Source organism: Amborella trichopoda, chromosome 13, assembly GCF_054954075.1.
Source record: "Amborella trichopoda isolate Santa Cruz 75 chromosome 13, AtrichopodaSantaCruz75HAP2 v2.0, whole genome shotgun sequence".
NCBI classification, from domain to species: Eukaryota; Viridiplantae; Streptophyta; class Magnoliopsida; order Amborellales; family Amborellaceae; genus Amborella; species Amborella trichopoda.
In genome coordinates, this window is record NC_142348.1 from 33,230,173 (window position 1) to 33,250,579 (window position 20,407).

The window sequence follows — 20,407 nt, forward strand, 5'->3', positions numbered from 1 at the left end:
TTCTTTCCCTGTCCATCGTGCACGACAGTGCAAATGATGAGCGTGATCTTCGTCTGGTCCTCATACAGTTGTGTTCGATAGTACCTACTGTCGTGCGTGGCGATCTCTTCTCTCTCTGTCCATCGCGCATGATAGTGCAAATGCCGGGAGTGATCTTCTTTTCCCCGGTTTATCACGCGTGGCAGTGCATATTGCTGAGCATGACAATCTCTTCTCTCCCTATCTGTTGCGCACGGTAGTGTAAATTCCGAACATGACAATAAATTCCGAACATGACAATCGTTTTCTCCTCTGTTTGTTGCGCATGACAGAGAAAATGGCGTGCATGATTCTCCCCTCTTTCTCTCTGACTGTTGTGCACAACAGCAAACACTGCCGAGTGTGATTCTTTTCATCTCCCACTTTCTGCCATGCATGATAGCACACACTGTTGGTCATGATTTCTTCTGTCCCTTTTCTCCTTTTGCTTGTATGACAAAAGGGCTGATTGAGCCTTGTGCTGCTGTGCTAGCCTGATGTCACACAGTTTAGCCATTGTGTCGGACTAGTTACTGTGCCTGTTTAGCTGCTGTTGCAGGTTAGTCACCACGCTAGGACAATCGTCGCTCCAGTCTTGTTGTCAAGTAGTTTAGCCATTGTGCCAGACTTGTATCGTGCCCATCTAGCTGCTACACAAGACCAGCCACTGTGCCGGATTAGTCACTGCATTCGTCCAGTCATTGAGTAGTTTAGCCGTTGTGTCAGTCTAGTCACCAAGCCCGTCTAGCTACCGCACTAGATCGATCGTCGTGCTAGTCTTGTCACTATGTACGCCTAGCCGTCGAGTCAAACGACTCCATTCTTCGAAGGTTCAGTAAGAGTCAAGCTAACCTTCACAACTTCTGTCATTCATTTTTCTTCTCCCTCTCCTCACAAAAATCTCTATTATGTGCCTTTGAGGAGTTGGGTGAAATCCAAACCATCCTCTGTCCTAGTTTTCTGTGAAGAACTAGTTAAAAGACATATTAGCCTTCAAAACCCTTCCTTCTTTTCTCCGTCATTTCCTCTATCTCACCCCTTTCTTTCTTTTCTTACTATAGGATCTTACTAAAAGTCCCTTGTCAAGGAGACGCCTTAAGGAGGTCGAATCGACATGGACCCTCCTATATTGGTCCTTTCATTTATATTTTAATACGCACGCACGTGTGTGTTCACCATGTGGCAAGGTGGGGTCCTTAGATCCACTTGTCTGTACTCTAATGTGTGTGTGTGTTTTGCAGGTAAGAAGAAAAAGATAGGTCAGGGGAGACGATTCCAACCCGACCACAGGCCAGAGGGCATTCTTCATGATCTAAGAGGGCACCCTCGCGAGTCAACCCGAGCGCATCACGGACCCACACGAGGTGAATTCCATCCTGCCAGTGTCTTCTTCACACGGTTCTCGAGAGAGCAATCTCAAGTCCCTGGTCCATCTCGAACTCAGAACCACACCACCAGGTCGACCCGACCTGGAGGCTAGATCGAGGCACCTAACCAGCTTGGTGACTCCACTGGGGACACGCTACCCCATTGTTGGATGGTTCTTGTTTGGCCTTACTTTTCTTCTGTTTTCTTACTTATTAACACACACATGTCTTTTTGGTTGTTTAACCTATTCATCCGAGTTGGGGATTTTATGATCCCCGCACTCGTGAATGTTTCTCGAGAACAAGTTCCTCGAACCTCGTTTTTGACCTTCCTTCTCAGCAAAGACCTGATGTCACGCTCTCAGATTCTTACCTGGATTGGTGTGAGGAGGAACTCAAAATTCCCTCACTCCCCATCTTCTAGCATTGGTGGACCCTCCACCAAAGCACCTTGCTTGGGTGGCAAGTTTGCCACCCCACATTGCATGCACCCTGCTACCGGCAAGTCACTTGCTGGTCCCACTGCTCAAGGCAGCCGAAAGACAGTACCTTCCCTTCTTGGGCATGGCAACCCAGCTATCAATGCTCCTGTGGGTCGTCGAAGGGCCACCCCCCATGTTCTATCACATTGGACCCCTGAGACAAGAGGCTCAACACACGAAAAAGGGGGTCCTAAGGCCACCACCTCCCACACGCACACTAAGGCTCATTGTCTAGCCTCTCTAGCCATGCTTCGGGGCAACACTCAGACTGCCTCGAACCACTGTCCAAGTTTGAATATTCTCGAACTAGGCCCTATATATTTGATGCATACATATCGCACTACTCGGGGCAGTCCTCTGATTGGGCTTAGCCGAGTACAGGAGAAACGACCCCCTCTTCGTCCCTCTTAGCACATGCTTACTCACTCTGTGAGGAGTGCCCACAAGGCTAATCCTTCACAAAGACACGCTTGTGGTACTCAGCCTCTAAGGCTAAACACATTGCTCGTGCCCAGATTGACCCTCAGATTGCCCGGAACCCTTCTTTAAAAGGCGTACACAGGCCATCACCACAAGCTGCATCGAGCTCCCTACCAAGAGGTCATTGGCAGTTGTCTTCTCCCCCATTTATCCCCTCTCCACCAGTCGAACCACTCAGGACTTGGTACTCGAAGACCTTTCTAAAGAGTACCCTCCTACAGTACCCTCTTCCAACCGGCCATACCTTTGGAGCTCATAAGAGAGCATGGGGCAAGGCTCCCTTGGGAGATGAGGTCTTCCATCCCCTGTCTCTCCCCAAGCCAAGATGGAAGCCAGAGCTAGCCCCTATCTCCAGCCCACATCCCTTACCACACCTGATGGAGACAGCCATGTCATGCTCCATGATGGAAGACCATTCTTGGTTTCAGTTCTGGAAGGTGGTACACCAGAGCCTGAGAGCCAAACATGATTGGGGCATACAAATAACGCTAAGGGGAGCACCCAAGAAGCTCGGGGCAAGCAGGCTTGCTGACCTCCTAGTAGAAAACCCCTTCCACCCCTTACAGCATGGTCATCAGTGTCACAAGAGACGACTCAACTCTGCAGCCCCCATGGTCCCAAGGCCATCGCGAACCGGTCCTGATCAGATCAGCGTACAAGACTGGAGCTCAGTTGGGGCATGTCAAGCCCCTGCTGACCGACCTACCACAGCCAGTCCGGAAAGCACACAAAATGCTAACCACACAAAAGACCAATCTTCCTGAGGAGAGGGTCAACGTAATGGTCATCGATGAGCCTACTAACGATAAGAAGGATCAAATGAACTGATTTGAGCAAACGAAGCGTATAATGATGGACAAGATCGAGCTCATGGAAGGTACTCAGCCCCTAGGGAACTTATCCAGTTAGGGTGCTAATTCTCCTCATCCAGCTGAGCCAGTTCTACCACAGCCACCTCCTTCACATGACCATTCTTCCCCTCGTCAAGTCTCTCAAGCTGGAATTGACGCTATGGTCACCCACAATTTGTGAGGAAGGAAAATTTCGGGCATAGAAGGCCCGACCCTTTATTAGAATCCCTATCCTTCCTATATTGATCCTCTCTCGTTTCCCCCTAATAATCAAACGAGGAAACTCACTTTTTAATGGCACGAGCTTCCCTCATCAGCACATCGCCCATTTATATTTGGCATATCAAGAAACGACAGCTGATGAGAGGCTTCTTCTCCGTCAGTTTGTCGAGACTCTAGATGGACCAGCATTCAAGCGGCATGCTCGTCTCCCACTAAACTCGATCCAGACCTGGGAAGAAATGGAGCACTTGTTTTACAAGCACTTCTATGAGGTCGAAAGAGAAGTTCAGGCTATCGAGCTTCTCACAATGACCTAGGAACTAGATGAACTTATCTATCAGTTCATTTCAAGATGGAGAAATCTTGTTACACACCAAGCTAATCTCATGTCTGAGATCGACGCAGTCCAAACCTACGTACGCAACATGCGGCTAGAGATTTCGTTGAATGTTGAGGGTTCAAAACCAATATCCATATCAGACCTGATATCTAAATTAGTTAGTATTGAGAGCCTCTTCAAGCACCAAGGTGGACCCCAGGTGCAGTCATCAAATAGGGGAAACAACCATAGCTCGAGCAATGCTAGATTTAATGCACGGGGTAATCAAGCAGAAGGGGGTGGTCAGTGCTGCCGTCACTGTATGAGACCCCAAGGAAGCCTCCCCTCAAACTTTGGACTTCTTCAAACGGGTGAACCCAACAAATGCTCAAGCCACACCTCAAATAGGGCAACAGCAACCCTAAGCTTACAATAGGGTTCCTCCACCTCCGAACCTCTATGGGAAGGATCGTTGGGCAGAGAAGAAAACAAAGGTTTATAGCTTCAATAAGGGGTGGGTCTCAGCCCTGCTCCGGATGTTGCTAGAACAATAGATGATTGTTCTACCTAAGTCAAAGAAGCCTGAAGAAGCTGGTCTCATCACCAACATTAACTACTGTGCTTACCACATGATATTGAGACACCCTGTCGAAGATTGCTTCACCCTCAAGGATCATATGGAGCCGTTGATCCGAAAGGGGCAAATACAACTTGAAAGTCCCAAGAAGGCTTTCAGGATAGCTGAAGCAGCTCATGTGGTGACAGTACAATAAGAAGACGAACAAGAATATCATCTGGAGAACCTGCACCGGGTCTTCTCTAGTCACTGTACTGCATGATGCTCCATGGCGGGGTCATCACACCAAAGCCATCCGTACAGCCCAGATACCTCCGTCGAGGGGCTAAAAAACTGTGGTGCTCTATCACCAGATACGAGGCCACGGTCTAGATGAGTGCTTCGCCTTTTAAGCCATAATGACAAGAGGGGCACTCCACCGCCTCTATCCCTGACAACCATGTCAGACTGCCATCACTAAAGGGCGTTCAAACACAGACCTCCTCTAAGATTACGCAACCTGAGCCTTCTGATCTAAACGAACCTTCAACTTCCCAACCATGGCAAGTCTATCGAGGACAGAACAAAGACCTTTCCATGAGAAGGGAAGCGGTTCACTAAGCGAGACTAGCTCCCAAGCCGCGTGAGCCCAATCAGCATATCCCTGTGAATGAAAAAGGTAAAAGGGGACAAGCACCAAGGGTCATTTATCAAAAGAAGGAAATCCCTCAGCCCCAGACCATGCCAGAGTTCCTTGAGCCCCTTCCTCCATTACCAATTCTGTGGGATTTCTTCCCCAAGTCAGGTGCTTTCACTGATCAAGACTCACAGTTCAGTCAACTACACATTCCTGAGCCTTCCTCTCCTCAGGCTCCCAAAATTTCCAATAAGGGTGATGACATTAAAAGCACCCCCGAACGGTCCAAGCAGTGTGAAGACCTAAAAGATCCCTTGCACATGTCCAATTTCGGTGATGACGTTAAAGGCTACCCGGATCAATCCAATCTGAGTGATGACCTTAAAATCTCTTCCCCTCCTCCTGTCTCCGACTCTTTTAGCCCCTCTTCCTGTTCTACTAACACGTCTTCTGCAGGTACAACATGTGAATGCCCAGATTTTGATGCTCTTGATGAAGAGTTGAAAAGCTGCAACACTAGCAGATGCCATCGCAGGTAGTTGAAAACGATGGTGGCCCAAGGAGCCGATTTCTTGTCAGTTGCTGATGCTCGAGCATCCAAAGCCAATGCAAAGCCTCCTCCCACCATCGAGAAGCTTCCCAAGCAACACAAGGATCCCAAGCCCAAGAGACCCCAATGGTCTCCTGAGTCTGAATTCAAGCAACGATTGAAAGAGTCGAGAGGACAGACCTCCCATCCTCATGAAGCTTGGCACACTGTGCAGATCGTTGGAGCAACAACCAATGCTGACTCAATCAGTTTAAGGTAAGGCAGGAAGTTGCAGCCTGTCCAGAAACCTCAGTAGCCTAGACTCCTGAATTATCCTGGTTCGCCACTCCTTCCATTCCCTAAAACCCAAACTAGTCTGCCACCACTCCTCAGATACCCAGGACCACCACTAGTTCTGTACACCAACTCACTTTCAAACCCTCAATATCCATCTAGCCAATCCATACTGGGCTCGACTCCATCATCTGGCCTGTCGGCACCAAGTCTGGTGGCAAAACCTTCACCATCCCAAACCTCACAACCTCTTCAAACCAATATGGTTGCACAACAAGGTCAACCGGTACCCCAAAACAATTCTTCACTACCTAAACCAACCTCTCAGCCTTCCATACCACTCAGACCTGTGGCGGGTCCAGAAGATTAAAAAGCTGACGATGACAAAGACAACTATGAAGTAGTGACCATCTATATGATCATTGAAACACAGAGCTTCCCTCTTATACTTTTTGAGCCCTACTCTTCCCAGTTGACCCGGATGTCTCATAATTCACCCTATACGCTCCTTCTCCTTGAAGTGGAGCCTTCTTTGGTCAAACAAGAAGCTGATGCGGCTATCATGTTTCAGATCAAGTCCTCATTTGAGGAGGAGATGTCAGGAGCATGGGTACCTGTATTCAAAGTTAAGGAAGAGCCCTCAGGATCACCAACTGATGAGGAGATAGAAATCCAAGAAGCCCTTGAAGAATGAGACGAAGGTGGGCAAGCCACGGCTGATGATCTCGAGGAGATAAACTTGGGAGATGAAGCTGATCGAAGGCCGACTTTCATTTCAGCCAACATGTCGTTAGAAGAGAAAGAAAGTTATACGGCTTTCCTATGTACAAATTGAGATGTCTTTGCCTGGCATTACCATGAGAAGCCCGACCTTGATCCTCAAATTGCGGTACATCGTCTTGGCATCGATCCATCTTTCAAGCCCATAAAACAGAAGTCAAGAAGATTTTGATCTGACCTCGAAATGCAAATCGATGACAAAGTAAATAACTCAGGGAGGCAGGCTTTATCCAGGAAGTCAAACACCTGAAATGGCTCGCAAATGTCGTTCCACTCAAAACGAAGAATGGCCAAATCAGGATCTGCATTGACTTTTGCAACTTGAATGCTTCTTGTCCGAAAGATGACTTCCCATTGCCATTCACAGAAATGCTTATTGACTCTACAACTCATTGTCAAATTTTCTCTTTCAAGGATAGATACTCAGGGTATAAGGACAAGGAGGCCACCGCATTCCTGACTCCTAAAGGGGTCTTTTGTTACACAATGATGCCATTTGGATTGAAGAATGCCGACGCCACGTATCAATGGGTAATGACCACCATTTTTAAAGATATGCTGCACAAGGAAGTGGAATGTTACATCGATGACTTGGTGGTAAAATCTACAAGCAAGGAAGTTCACATGCGTGACCTTGAACGAGTGTTCGAGCGGCTTCGCCAGTGCCAACTCAAGATGAACCCCTTGAAGTGTGCCTTCGATGTACGTTCAGGAAAATTCTTGGGGTTTGTTGTCAGATATCAAGGGTTGGAAATCGAACCAGTCAAGATCAAGGAAATCAGAGAAATGCCACCGCCAATGACGCTGCGAGAACTCCGGTCTCTACAGGGCCAGCTTGCCTATTTCACGAGATACATCTCCAATCTCTCGGGTCATTGTAAGCTGTTTACGCACCTATTGAAGAAAGATTTTCCTTTCATATGGGATGGAGGATGTCAGGCAGTCCTAGAGGATATCAAGGAATATTTGTTAAGCCCTCTGGTACTCTCTACACCAGTATTGAGAAGGCCTCTCATTTTGTATATGATTGCTCTCGATGAGTCACTTGGTGCACTCTTAGCACAAAACGATGAGGGAGGAAAAGAAACTGCTCTATTCTATCTCAATCATAACATGCAAGGAGCTGAGAAAAATTACCTGCTAATCGAGAAGATGTGCCTGGCTTTAATCTTCGTGGTTCAGAAGCTTCACCACTATTTGCTTGGTCATGATGTCCAGCTCATCTCAAGAGCTGATGACATCAAGTTCCTTATGACATGCTCCTGCCTGTCAGGGCGCCTAGCAAAATGGTCATTGTTACTGATGGAATTCAACATCATGTACGTACCACAAAAAGCCGTCAAAGGCTAAGCCTTGGCTGATTTCCTAGCCGCACACCACTTACAGGCAAAATCCCCCTTGTCAAATGATCTCCTTGATGAAGAGGTGTTTTGTGTTGATCAACCTTATGGTTGGAAGATGTATTTTGATGGGGCCTTTCAATCAGAATGAGGTAGCGTTAGTGTGGTGTTCTTGACTCCTCAAGATGGTGTTATCCCCTTATCTTTCTCTCTTACAGAGACAGACTCGCACAATGAGACCGAGTATCAAGCACTCATAATTGGGCTTGAGATTGCCCTAGATATGAACTTGGAGCGGCTAGCCATTTTCGGTGATTCCGAGCTCGTAATATGACAACTTAAAGGAATATACGATGTGAGAAAGGACAACTTCAGACCCTATCATGACACCGCTAAAACTTTGATGGCAAATCTCGATGACCTTTCCTTATAACATATCCCTCTAAGGCTGAACTCCCTAGCTGATGACCTTGCCAAGCTCGGAGCGACCATCCAAGTCTCACCAAAGGAACCCATGCCCATATGGGTAGCAGAATGGAGACATGTCCTGCTGCGACGAAATAATTCTCTTCCCAAAATGTCCTCCTTATCCATTTGGGGCACTCCTTGCTGCTAAGGATGCTCTCGAAGCCGGAAAAGCAGTGGATCAGGTTGAGAAGACCTTTGATCCTATATGCACCAAGATTGAGCAGGTTGAGGATTGGAGGAACCCATGATCAACTTCATTAAACATGGTCAGCTACTCGATGATCATATGGAACGCAACAACATATGAACAATGTCCACTAAATACACTCTTCATGAAAGCGACGTTCTCTTCCAACGTTCCTTCAATGGAATCCTTCAATGCACTAAAAGAAGTGCATGCTGGAATCTGTGGACTCCACTAGTCAGGACCTAAACTCTACGAGCGGATACGTAGGCTGGGGTACTACTGGCCATCAATGGTTGCAGACTCGATGGCATATGCCAAGAGATGTCAAGTGTTTCAAATGCACTCGAATCTCATTCACCAACCACCGGAGCCTCTGAATCCTACAGTGATGTCATGGCCCCTCTCACATTGGGGCATAGACATTATGGGACCCATTGACCCTCCATCAACATTAGGCCACACCTTCATCTTGGCTGCCACGTATTACTTCTCCAAATGGGCTGAGGCCATCCCCCTCAGGCGTGTCCCCAGGAGAGCAGTGGCCAACTTTATACGTCATCACATTATTACTGATTCGGTGTGCCCAACCGTATCACTTCAGATAATGGTCCTCATTTCAGAAGCTAACACATTGATCGCTTGGTTAACCAGTTTTGTTTCGAGTGGAAGTACTCCACTATGTACCACCCTCGGGAAAATGGTTTGGCCAAAGCTTTCAGTAGTACTCTTTGTAGTGTTCTGAGGAATTCAGAGTCTAGCACAAAGAAAAATTTGCACGAAAGGCTTCCAGAGGCCTTGTGGGCTTATCGCACCACCACCCGAAGTGCTACTGACTCTACTCCCTATTCATTGGTTTATGAGACTGAAGCGATACTACCCCTTTAGATTCAACTCCCCTCATTGTGCAACGCCGTATATCATAATATGACCAAAGATGAACAGGTTAAGCTTCGCTTTCAAGAGCTAAACACCCTTGATGGGAAGAGATTCGAGGCCCAGCAGAACCTTGAACTCCACCCGGGGAGGATGAAGAGGGGTTTTGACAAATCAGCCAAAGTTCGAACAATTGTTATGCATGGGTGACGCAAGGGGAAGTTTGAGCCAAAGTGGGTAGGCCATTTTGTAATTAAGAAGGCCTCGTTGAATGGAGGTTATATACTGACTAGTTATGATGGGAAGGAAGCAATGCCTTCTATCGACGGATGCTACCTAAAGAAGTATTACCCGTGACTTATGGTCTCGGAGGCAAGACCCTAAAATATGTCCTTAGGTCCTAGCGTGTGACCATAAAACACACCATCTCTATGGTCCAGAAGGCACGACCTTAAAAATGCCTCCTTGAAAAAGGGGTGTGGCAAAAACCCAAAAGGATGCCACAAGTAAAAATGCCTAAAAGAAACGACGGGGCATGATTGCACCATCTGCTCGCTATCATGAGTAAAAAAATGTCAAAATGAGGACATGGTGAAATCCTGAAAGGGCATCATGGGTAAAAAAGTTAGCATAAGCAAGAATGTGGAAGAGAAAAAGGGAAACAGTTGACGTGAATAAGCAGAAGTTTCCATTCGATTAAAAAGAAGTTACAAGTTACAACTTTGTAATCTCGAAAATCTTAAAAAGTAAAGCAAAAGGGGGGGTCAACATTGCTCTTACATCTGAGGAAAAGAGAACAATTGATCATCAGTGCTGCACTTGCATCTGAGGAAAAGAGAATAGTTGATCATTAGCATTGCTCTTGCATCTTAGGAAATGTGAACAATTGATCATCATATGAGGAAAAGAGAACAGTTGATCATCAGCATTACTCTTACATCAGAGGAAAAACACCAAAAAATGCGTTGCTCTTCCACAGAACAACATGGGGTTTACAATTGTGCTTGAGGACTTGGCTTCCAACAGATTTCGTGAGACAAATTGGCTTTCCTTTAACTGACCCAGCACCCATAAGAATGCCAGCCTTTGGCAGATTTCCCTTGAGATCTCGACATTTTGTAAGATCTTCAAGCCGTCGCACATGCTTCGTACAACACCCACCGCCATGCATGTAGCCCTCTAGCACATGCACCGCTGGGCACGTAACCCTCTGTGCGTACTCACCACCCTGTGCAAGTACTACCATGCACATTCTTGCTGTTGTGCGTGATCACTGCCGAGCGTATACTTCTCGCCATGCGTACTCATTGTCGTGCGCACCCACTGTCGTGCACATACTTCCCACCGTGCATACTCACTACCATGCACGTACTTTCTGTCGTGCACGTGCCTCCTACCGTGTGTATACCATTGAGTGCGCACGTACTACCCTTGAATTCCATGCTAACGCCTCCCTGATGGGTGACCCTTCGCTTTCCGTGCACTACACCTGCATGTGTGGTGACTCGCTGCATGGGCATGCATGACCTTTCGGTTGGGCCCCGACTCCTTGGCTACTCGGTGACCCTCCGGCTCCCCTGTGAGCCACCTTATTGGGAAACCACTGACTGTCTCCAAAAGAACCTCTGCAATGCACTTACCGTGACTCTCTGAATTCCCAAAACCCGACGCAAAACCTTCCCGCGGGGCTTCAACTCCCTCAGAGTTTCCCTACAACACTTCTCGGCATGTTCACTTCACCAGAAAAATGTCGGGACCTCCCTGTTTCTTCCTCTGCAACCGCTGTCGACAGACCCTAGCTCGAAAAATCCCATCGCACCTTCTTCTCCTCTTCCTGGTGAAGGTCCTTGCTCACGATCGAGCCCCTTTCTCCCTCTTTCCGTGTGTTCCTCTCATCGAAAAGCTCACTTCCGGAGTTCACCCTCTCATTAATCAAGCCCCTTCACCGTTGTCACTATGGTAAAATGGTAAAAAAGGGGAGTTTCAACTCCTTTTATAGCCAAGGGTTCCCAAAGATGCCCCTCACAAAGAAGAAAGGACGCCCAACTCCAAAAGGTCAAACGGTAATGGGCTCGACCGGGTTAGGCTTAGCCTTGAGCCTGAACCCGACATATTGCCTCTCATTGTCGAGCGCGCTTCTCACTGTCGTGCGCTTTTTCACCGCCAAGTGCGCCTCTAACTACTTTGCGCTTTTTCACGACCGAGCGCGCCTCTAACTACCATGCGCTTTCTCACTGTAGAGCGTGCCTCTCACTGTCGTGCACTTCTACACTACCGAGTGCGCCTCTCACTGTCGTGCATTCCATGTATCACATGCTTCTATCAACTTCAACAAGCTACTGTTATAACATGCCTCTCACCGCACGACCGCCACCATGCACACTCACAACACACATCGTCATGCGCTCACCACTAAGCATGTTCGCTACCGTGAGTGCTCCACTGCAGTATGCGCCTTGACGATCTCTTGATGATGAGGCCGAACGTGATACCTCTGTACTGCCATGTGCAACCTTTTGCAGCTGCACCCACGCCTTTTGCATGCACTTGCATGCACTCCTTCCCTAACCGGCCCGTCCGTGTGCGCACCAGTAAGTTCGGCCCCCATTACCTTTCCATCACCAATAAGGAACCACCCTTAGTTCCTAATTCCCTAATGTATCCATTTCCATCTACCATCCCTCATTGGGCCACCATCACCATTTGAAACGACTGCTTATAAATGGTCTCGGGCATTTCATCCCCAGTGAGTCAGACCACCATCCACAGGCCCATTCCACATGGAGCCTCATCCACTTGACGTCTCCCAATGAGTTTACCCCTCATTGGCGACCCACATACACGACAACTCAAACACGGTCCAGTTGTATCACCTTAAACTATAGTGCATGTCTTGGATGCATGATGCTAAATTGCTTAGTGCAATGGTCTAGCTATATGACCTTAAACTATAGTACACGTCATGGGCGCATGATGCTAAACTGCTTTGCGCAACTGTTCAGCTGTATGACCTTAAACTATAGTGCACGTCCGGGCCACAAGACGCTAAATTGCTATGCGCAATGGTCCAGCTGTATGACCTTAAACTATAGTACACGTCCTGACCAAATGACGTTAAACTGCTTTACGCAGCAGTCCAACTGTAAGACCTTAAACTATAGTGCATGTCCTGACCGCATGATGCTAAACTGCTTTGCGCAATGGTCTAACTATATGACCTTAAATTATAGTGCATGTCCTAGCCACATGATGCTAAACTGCTTTGTGCAATGGTCCAGTTGTATGACCTTAAACTATAGTGCATGTCCTGGCCACATGATGCTAAACTACTTTGCGCAACGGTCTAATTGCATGACCCTAAATTGTAGCACACGTCCTAGCCGCATGATGATAAACTGCTTTGCATAATGGTCCAGTTGCATGACCTTAAACTGTAGCGCATGTCCTGGCCGCATGACGTTTAAACTGCTTTGCTCTGGAACTGATGGCATGACCTTAAATATGCCTCAACACACGTGTGCCTCCCTACATCGCGCACACCCCTTTTTCATGCCAGCCTCTCCGTGCACTCATCCCCAGTGAGTCTTACCCATGCTCATTAAACGACGATCCATTCCATCATTCATACTCTACGTCAATTAGTGAGTCACCCATTATTCCATACAAACACCATCCACATCCATAGACAGTATCGTTCCATCCTCACCAAATGAGTCAATTCACCACCATACTCATTTCCATGGCCTCCACAGACTGTCATTCACCATCATCATGGTCTAGTTGCATGACCTTAAATTATAGCGTACGTCCTGACCACATGTTGTTAAACTGCTTTGCCGATGTCTCGAAGGAATTACCTTAAACATGCTCTCACAAAAAAAAAAAAAAAAAAGGACATGGTGTAAACCTGAAAAGGGATCGCCATGAGTTAAAATGCCGAACGAGCTTGATCATGAAACCATGAGTAAAAGTGTTCCGTAAATAAAAACCAGGCATAGTGGAAATCCGAAATATGCACCATGAGAAAAAATAGGCAAAGAGGCAAACATGGCCATCAGCCCACGGGTAAAAAATCTTACTGAAAAGGAAGTTGGTGAAAACCATCTTTATGGCACCGCTCCCCCAGTCTAAGTGAAAACCCACAAAGGGTACTCGGACCAATAAAGCAAGTTGATGCAGCATTCATCTTCACAAGCAGCTTTGGCCAGCATTTCAAGAAAAAAATCCTCGGTAGCAGAAAACGTTGTTATCAAGAACCAAAAATAAGGTCAGACATGAGGTAAGAAATTGTCAAACCAGGTCAATACCTGCCCATAGCAACCAGGGTAGAGGCCGCCTTGACAAAAATCCTCTCTGACAGGACCAGACATTGGGGCAGGCTAACAAAAGGCCCTCGATTGGACCTGGATGGATGGAACCTCAGAGGTACCTTGCTTGTCAAAGCAAACCTGACGTAGCAGCCAACAACGCCACCAAGACGTTCAACAGGGTGTAGACGTTAAAATCATCCCTCAACATCCACAACAGGAAAGAAACTATCAAATCAGGTCAACACCTACCGACAACAACCAGGGTAGATCCCTTTCAGGGCCGCCTCACTAAAACCCCTCCTTGACCAGACCAGACGTTCGAGACAGGCCAACAAAAAGCCCCCTACTGGACTCAACAGGATGGGACCTCAGAGGTGCTCTACTTGTCAAAGAAAACCTAATATGGCTACCAACAATGCCGTCAAAAATTTGAATAGGGTGTAGACTTTAAAATCATCCCTCACAGGTAAGAAACTGTCACGCCAAACACCCTGCAAATCTGATATGGCTGCCAACAACGTCGTCAAGACGTCCAACGGGGTGTAGACTTTAAAATCATCCATCACCGGTTCTACTACTACCAAAATGTCCAACAGGGTGTAGAAATTAAAATCACCCCTCACAAGTAAGAAACTGTTGTATCAAGCATCCTGTCAAACCTGGTGTGGCTGCCAACAACGCCGCCAAAACGTCCAACAGGGTGTAGACTTTAAAATCATCCCTCAATGTCCCTTCTCCCCCGAAGTCTCCATGAATGGATCTACGAAAAATGTATCCAGACATCTGAGCAGCCTTGTTATAGCGGTATGCGAATATTCCTTCGACGTTCGCATGGTTCTGTGTCCAGGAGAAAAAAATAATAATAAAGTCAAAGGGTAATTTTTGAATATTTTCCTCGCACTTCTTTTGAAGCACAACATTCAGTGGGGCAAACTGTTTGAGGAAAATTTTCATCACCTTGTATCCTCAATGTGGAATAAAGAGAAGCCAGGACAATAAAGCCCTAATCTAGAAGTGAAATTTCAAACAGTCTCAGAATGGCCCAAGAAAGATCAAGAATTTTGATAAAGATCTCTTAAGAATACCTGCCAAGTTTTGTCGCAATCTGACTTATTTAAGGTAGTACAGATAAGAAACAATTTTGGGAAAATCAATCTCTATCGCCTTGAAATTGACCTTATAACTACAGCCCTATCAACGGAGTGCCAAATGACCATGGGACCACTGCCATTGGATTCAGAACATCTAAAAATCCTTAGGGACCAAGTTTCGGCTTGATCAGACAATCCTAAACCAAGCTATGGTAAAATTACCTGAAATGGGTAGCTCACACGCTATTACCGTGCACCCTCAGTGAACTAGTTTTCATTAATAAAAACTGTGTTCATGAGTTTTGGGCTCAACTATAAAAGACCATATCTCTCTCATCCTAAGCCTACTCAAGCTCAAATTTTACGAGCGTATTCATCTCGTCGACCCGAGCATTTGATATGTGGGCACGACCCATGTCATGCCCAAGCTGAGAGAAAAACAGGAGAGAAGTTCGTGATTCAAAGTAAGGTTGCAGGTTTTTCAACAGGACCACACCTCGATCGATCAGCCACATCAAGATTTTCGAACGTCGGATCGACCAGAAATCAGACTCACTACGAGCGTAAGGTTCGAGGCTTCATCAGAGTCGAACCTCGAACGTAATGGGCAATCATATTTGACATACGACGAGTATGAAGTTGCAGCACTTTCTTGCCACTGGAAACCAAATTTCGACCAAAAGATCAAAAATGGAAAATCTTCGTTCGGGCATCAAATCAAGCCACGTTTGTCACCAAACGCTCACGACGACTTGCTAGTTGATATTCATCACATAAATCATCGAAAAACACCAAGAAATTCACGTAGTCTTTAAACAAAGATCGCACGTTTCTCTTGATTTCACACTTCGTGATCATGGCCCAAAGACCCGATCCGTGGCTCGAAAGTGGTATCGAAACCACCGTATTCCAGAGTCGATCAAGAAAAGAATCATCTTTCGGCTGAACGGAGATTGGAAAGACCCCAAACCAACCTGGGAAGATCGTAAGAGTTCTTGGGCACATTAGGGACTCAATTGGAATTTCATGAATTGTTGGTGCAGCTGCAAAATTGTCTTTTTGCTCCAATTTGTTAGATTTTCTTTAATTAATTTAATACTTAATTTTTGACAATCAGGTCGAATTTTGATTGTGCACCTGCCTTTGGGTCCCACTTATATATAAACAAGCACGCACCACATGTAAAGGACCTAATTTTTCATCAATAAAATTTTATTGTTGCTTGAGATTGAGGGTCACATCTTAGAGAGAGAGAGAGAGGAGAGAGAAGACTTTTGGTGTTACCCCCAGGTGTAAGGTAAATTTTCTCTCTTCCTTATGTCTTCCTTCTCTCTTCTTTCTCTCTCTTCTTTCTCTCTTATCTTTCTCTCTTCTTTCTCTCTCTTCTTTCTCTCTTATCTTTCTCTCTTCTTTCTCTCTCTTCTGTCTCTCTTTTCTTTATCTCTTCTTTCTCTCTCTTCTTTCTCTCTTTTCTTTCTCTCTACTCACTCCTCTCTTTTCTTTCTCTCTCTTCTTCCTCTCTTTTTTCTCTCTCTTCTTTCTCTCTTTGCTCTCTCTTCTCTCTTCTTTCTCTCTCTTCTCTCTTCTTTCTCTCTCTTCTCTCTTCTCTCTTCTTTCCTTTTCTCTCTTTCTTCTTTCCATTTCTCTCTCTTCTTCCTTTTTCATCTCTCGTTCCTTTTCTCTCCTCCTTTCCTTTCCTTCTCTTCTCTTTCTCTTTCTCTCTGTTTCTTTCTCATCCCGTGTTCTTCTCTTCCTTAGTCTGTTGCGCGTAACAGTGCATACTACCGAGCGTGATGATCTCTTCTTTCCCTGTCCATCACGTATGGCAGTGCAAATGGCAGGCCTGATCTTCCTTTTTTACTCAAACAGTTGCTAGCAACAGTACATACTACCGAGCGTGGCGATCTCTTCTCTCTCTCTCCATCACGCACGACAGTGTAAATGCCAGGCGTGATCTTCTTTTCCCCAGTTAGTCGCGTGTGGCAGTGCATAATGTAGAGCGTGACAATCTCTTCTCTCCCTGTCTGTTGTGCACGGTAGTGCAAATGCCAAGCGTGACATTCTTTTTCTCCTCTATCTGTTGCGCAGGGCAAAGCAAACGTCGTGCATGATTCTCCCCTCTTTCTCTCTGATTGTTGCGCACGGCAGAGAACACTGCCGAGTGTGATTCGTTTCCTTTCCCACTTTCTGCCATACACGGTAACACACACTATTGGCATGATTTCCTCTCTCCCTTTTCTCCTTTTACTTGTTCGACCAAAGGGCTGATTGAGCCTTGCACTACTGTGCTAGCCCTGACGTCAACCAGTTTAGCCGTTGTGCCAGACTAGTTACCATGCTCATCTCGCTGTCGTGTTAGGTTAATCATCGTGCTAAGATAGTCTTCGCACCAATCTTGTTATTGAGTAGTTTAGCCGTTGTACCGGACTTGTTACCGTGCCCATCGAACTGCCGCACAGGACCCGCTACTATGCTAGATTAGTCACCGCGTTCGTCCGGTCGTTGAGTAGCTTAGTTGTTGTATCAATCTAGTCACCATGCCCGACTAGCTACCGCACTAGACCGATCGTCATGCTAGTCTTGTCACTACGTAGGCCTAGTCGTTGGGTCAAATGACTCCATTCTTTTACGGTTGAGTGAGAGTCAAGCTGACCTTCACAACTTCTATCATTCGTCTTTCTTCTCCCTCTCCTCATGAAAGTCTCTATTCTCTGCCTCTGAGGAGTTGGGTGAATTCCAAACCAATTTTCGTCCTACTTTTCTTTAAAGAACTAGTTGAACGACATATTAGCCTTGAAACCCTTCCTCCTTTTCTCTGTCATTCCCTCTATCTCACCCCTTTCTTTCTTTTCTTACTATCGGATCTAACTAAAAGTCCCTTGTCAAGGAGACGCCTTAAGGCCGTCGAATTGATGTGGACCCTCATATACTGTTGCTTTCCTTTCCTTTTGAGTACACATGCACGTGTGTGTTCCCCCTGTGACAAGGTGGGGTCCTCAGACCCACTTGTCTGTACTCTAATGTGTGTGTGTGTTTTACAGGTAAGAAGAAAAAGACTAGTTAGGGGACATAATTCCAAACAGGCAACAGGCCAGGGGTACAAACAATTGCGAGTACAATTGATTTCTACTAGAATATTTCTTCTAGAAATTTTGTCAGCAAGTCCAGTAGATTGCAAGTACAATTTATTTCAAAGGAAAAATCTTTTAAACATGAAATTTGGCGACATGAGAGAGAAATCAGATGTGAACACAATGGTCCAATTATTGCCTCAAATGGATCATGTATAAGAGAGATATTATCCATCCAAATTAACATATTTCTGTTGAAAATTACATCATCAAGACCAGTGGATTGTGGATGCAACTGCTTCAAATGTACAAGTCAATCAATGCTGCACCATTTAAAGATGATAGAGCATTGAGTCTTGTATCCAATGGTCATGGTCCCATGAGAAAATTCCTCATATTGAGATAGATATCTTGATTTTGATGATCAGGTGTCATTCTGGTTGTAACGCACGGGGGATAGATCTTTTAAGGCTCCAACTGGCAAAATATGTGTATGATGAGTTTAGCCACCTCTGATTTAATGAAACTTTAGGGAAAGGGTTGTAATGCGACAAACATGGGTACCTAAAGAGTCTCAGCTTAATCCCAAAAACATCAAGGTTCAAGGTATTAGTTAAGGCATGTCTTAATTGATGGTGGATATGGATATCGGTTAAGCCATGCCCAAGTTATATCACTCCTAATCTTTAAGGCATATGAGGCCTTAACAAGCATATCTTTAGCGGACATGGGTGATGTCGGTGAGGTCCTGGTTTCCCTCCAGGTGGTGAGGTGGAAACTGTCTCTCGAACAACCGTGGAGGTCCAACGCGTGGTGCACGTGCGAGCCCTCCTGCTAGTGGATAGGAGGCCGATGGTGAGGGAGATTTTTGCGACTAGAGCACGAACTCTCTTATGCTGCTTTGGGAGTTTGGGGACACGCCTGGGCCGATGACCCTCTTAGAGCAATTACGAAGCCCTCAGCTGCTTGTTAGCATAGTTTGGACCCTCTTCAAGCTCACAACCTCTCTCCTCTCACTCTCTCTATGCTATTGGGGGGTGGTTAAATGCCTCAATCTTACCCTTGGGGTCGGGTTGACCAAGTAGCATGTATCTCAGGTTTTAAGGAGAACTCGGGACTTGAGACCGCTCACTTCGGAACCTTGTTAAGAAATAAGGGCAGGTACACCAACCGGTGAGAGAGGAATTTGGTGTGAGGCAGGGCACACCTCACCTGGGTCTGTGACTCACTCGGGCTGACTCTCATGGGCGCCCTCTTAGATAGTGACGGAAAGCCCCCCAATCCTTCAACTGGTTCGAAATCGCCTCCCATGACCTATACTCTCCTGTTTCTGTGATCACATACACATGGTTAATTTTCAAGATAAGTGGCCTAAGAGACCCCACTCTTTGGTCGAATGTACACATATGTGCACATTTAAAAGAAGAAAGGGAAGAATAAGTGGACAGAGATTGGGGTGATGAAAGGAGAAGAAAGGAGTAGAAGAGAGTAAAGAGAAGAGAAGTAAGGCAAATTTGACCAAATGGCTAGACCGACACAGTAGCCAGCTCAGTACAGTGACTGATTTTAGATAGTAGTAAGACGAGCACATAACTCAGACCAGCACGGTGGCAATATTACTCGACAATAGAACCAACACCAACCAACCTGACATAATAGTTAATCTAATATGACAGCAAGATGGGCATGGTAACTCAAACCAGCATGGTGATAATACTGCTCGACGACGAGACTACCATGATAGTGCCATACGTAGTTCGTCCCTTGGTCAAATGAGGGAGAAAGAAGAAAGAAGAGAGAGATAAGATAGGAGAGAAAATAAGAGATAAGAAATGAAAGTGGAGATAAGAGAGAAGATAGAAAAAGAAGAAGTAAACACAAGAGAGAAAAGAAGAAGGGAAGAGAGGAGAAGAATAGAGAAGAAAGAAGAATGAAATGAGAAGAGAAGAGAGAAGAGAAAAGGAGAAGAGAAGGGAGAAGAAGAAGAGAAGAGAGAAAAAGAATAAAGGAAGAAGAGAAGAGAGAGAAGAGAGAAGAAAGAAGAGAGAGAAAAGAGGAGAGAGAAGAGAGAAGAAAGAAGAGAGAGAAAATATGAGAGAGAGAGAAGAGAGAAAGAAGAAGAGAGAAAAGAGGAGAGAGAAGAGAGAAGAAAGAAGAGAGAAGAAAGAAGAGAGAGAAGGAAAAAGAAGGAAGGGAGAGAAGAGAGAAGAAAGAAGAGAGAAGAGAGAAGAAAGAAGAGAGAAGAGTAAGAAATATGGACGACGACGGGTTCCACCATCCATGACAGAGGAGAGAGGAAAGGGAAAGAAGCATGGACGATGATGAGGTTCTATCGTCCATGATAGAGGACAAAGAAAGGGTAAAGGAACATGGACGGTAATAGGGTTTTGTCATCCAAGATAGAGGAGAGAGAAAGGGAAAAGAAGCATGGATAGAGATGGGGTTCTATCGTCCATGACAGAGGAGAGAGAAAGGGAAAGAAGCATGGATGATGATAGGGTTCTGCCATCCATGACAGAGGAGAGAGAAAGA

At 46.0% G+C, this 20,407-nt stretch overlaps 1 pseudogene; it reads right to left on the reverse strand.

The window, feature by feature from the left end:
* Window positions 1–14,325: 14,325 nt before the first annotated feature.
* LOC110007783 ((E,E)-geranyllinalool synthase-like) overlaps window positions 14,326–20,407 on the reverse strand; it is a 28,028-nt pseudogene continuing 21,946 nt past the window's right edge.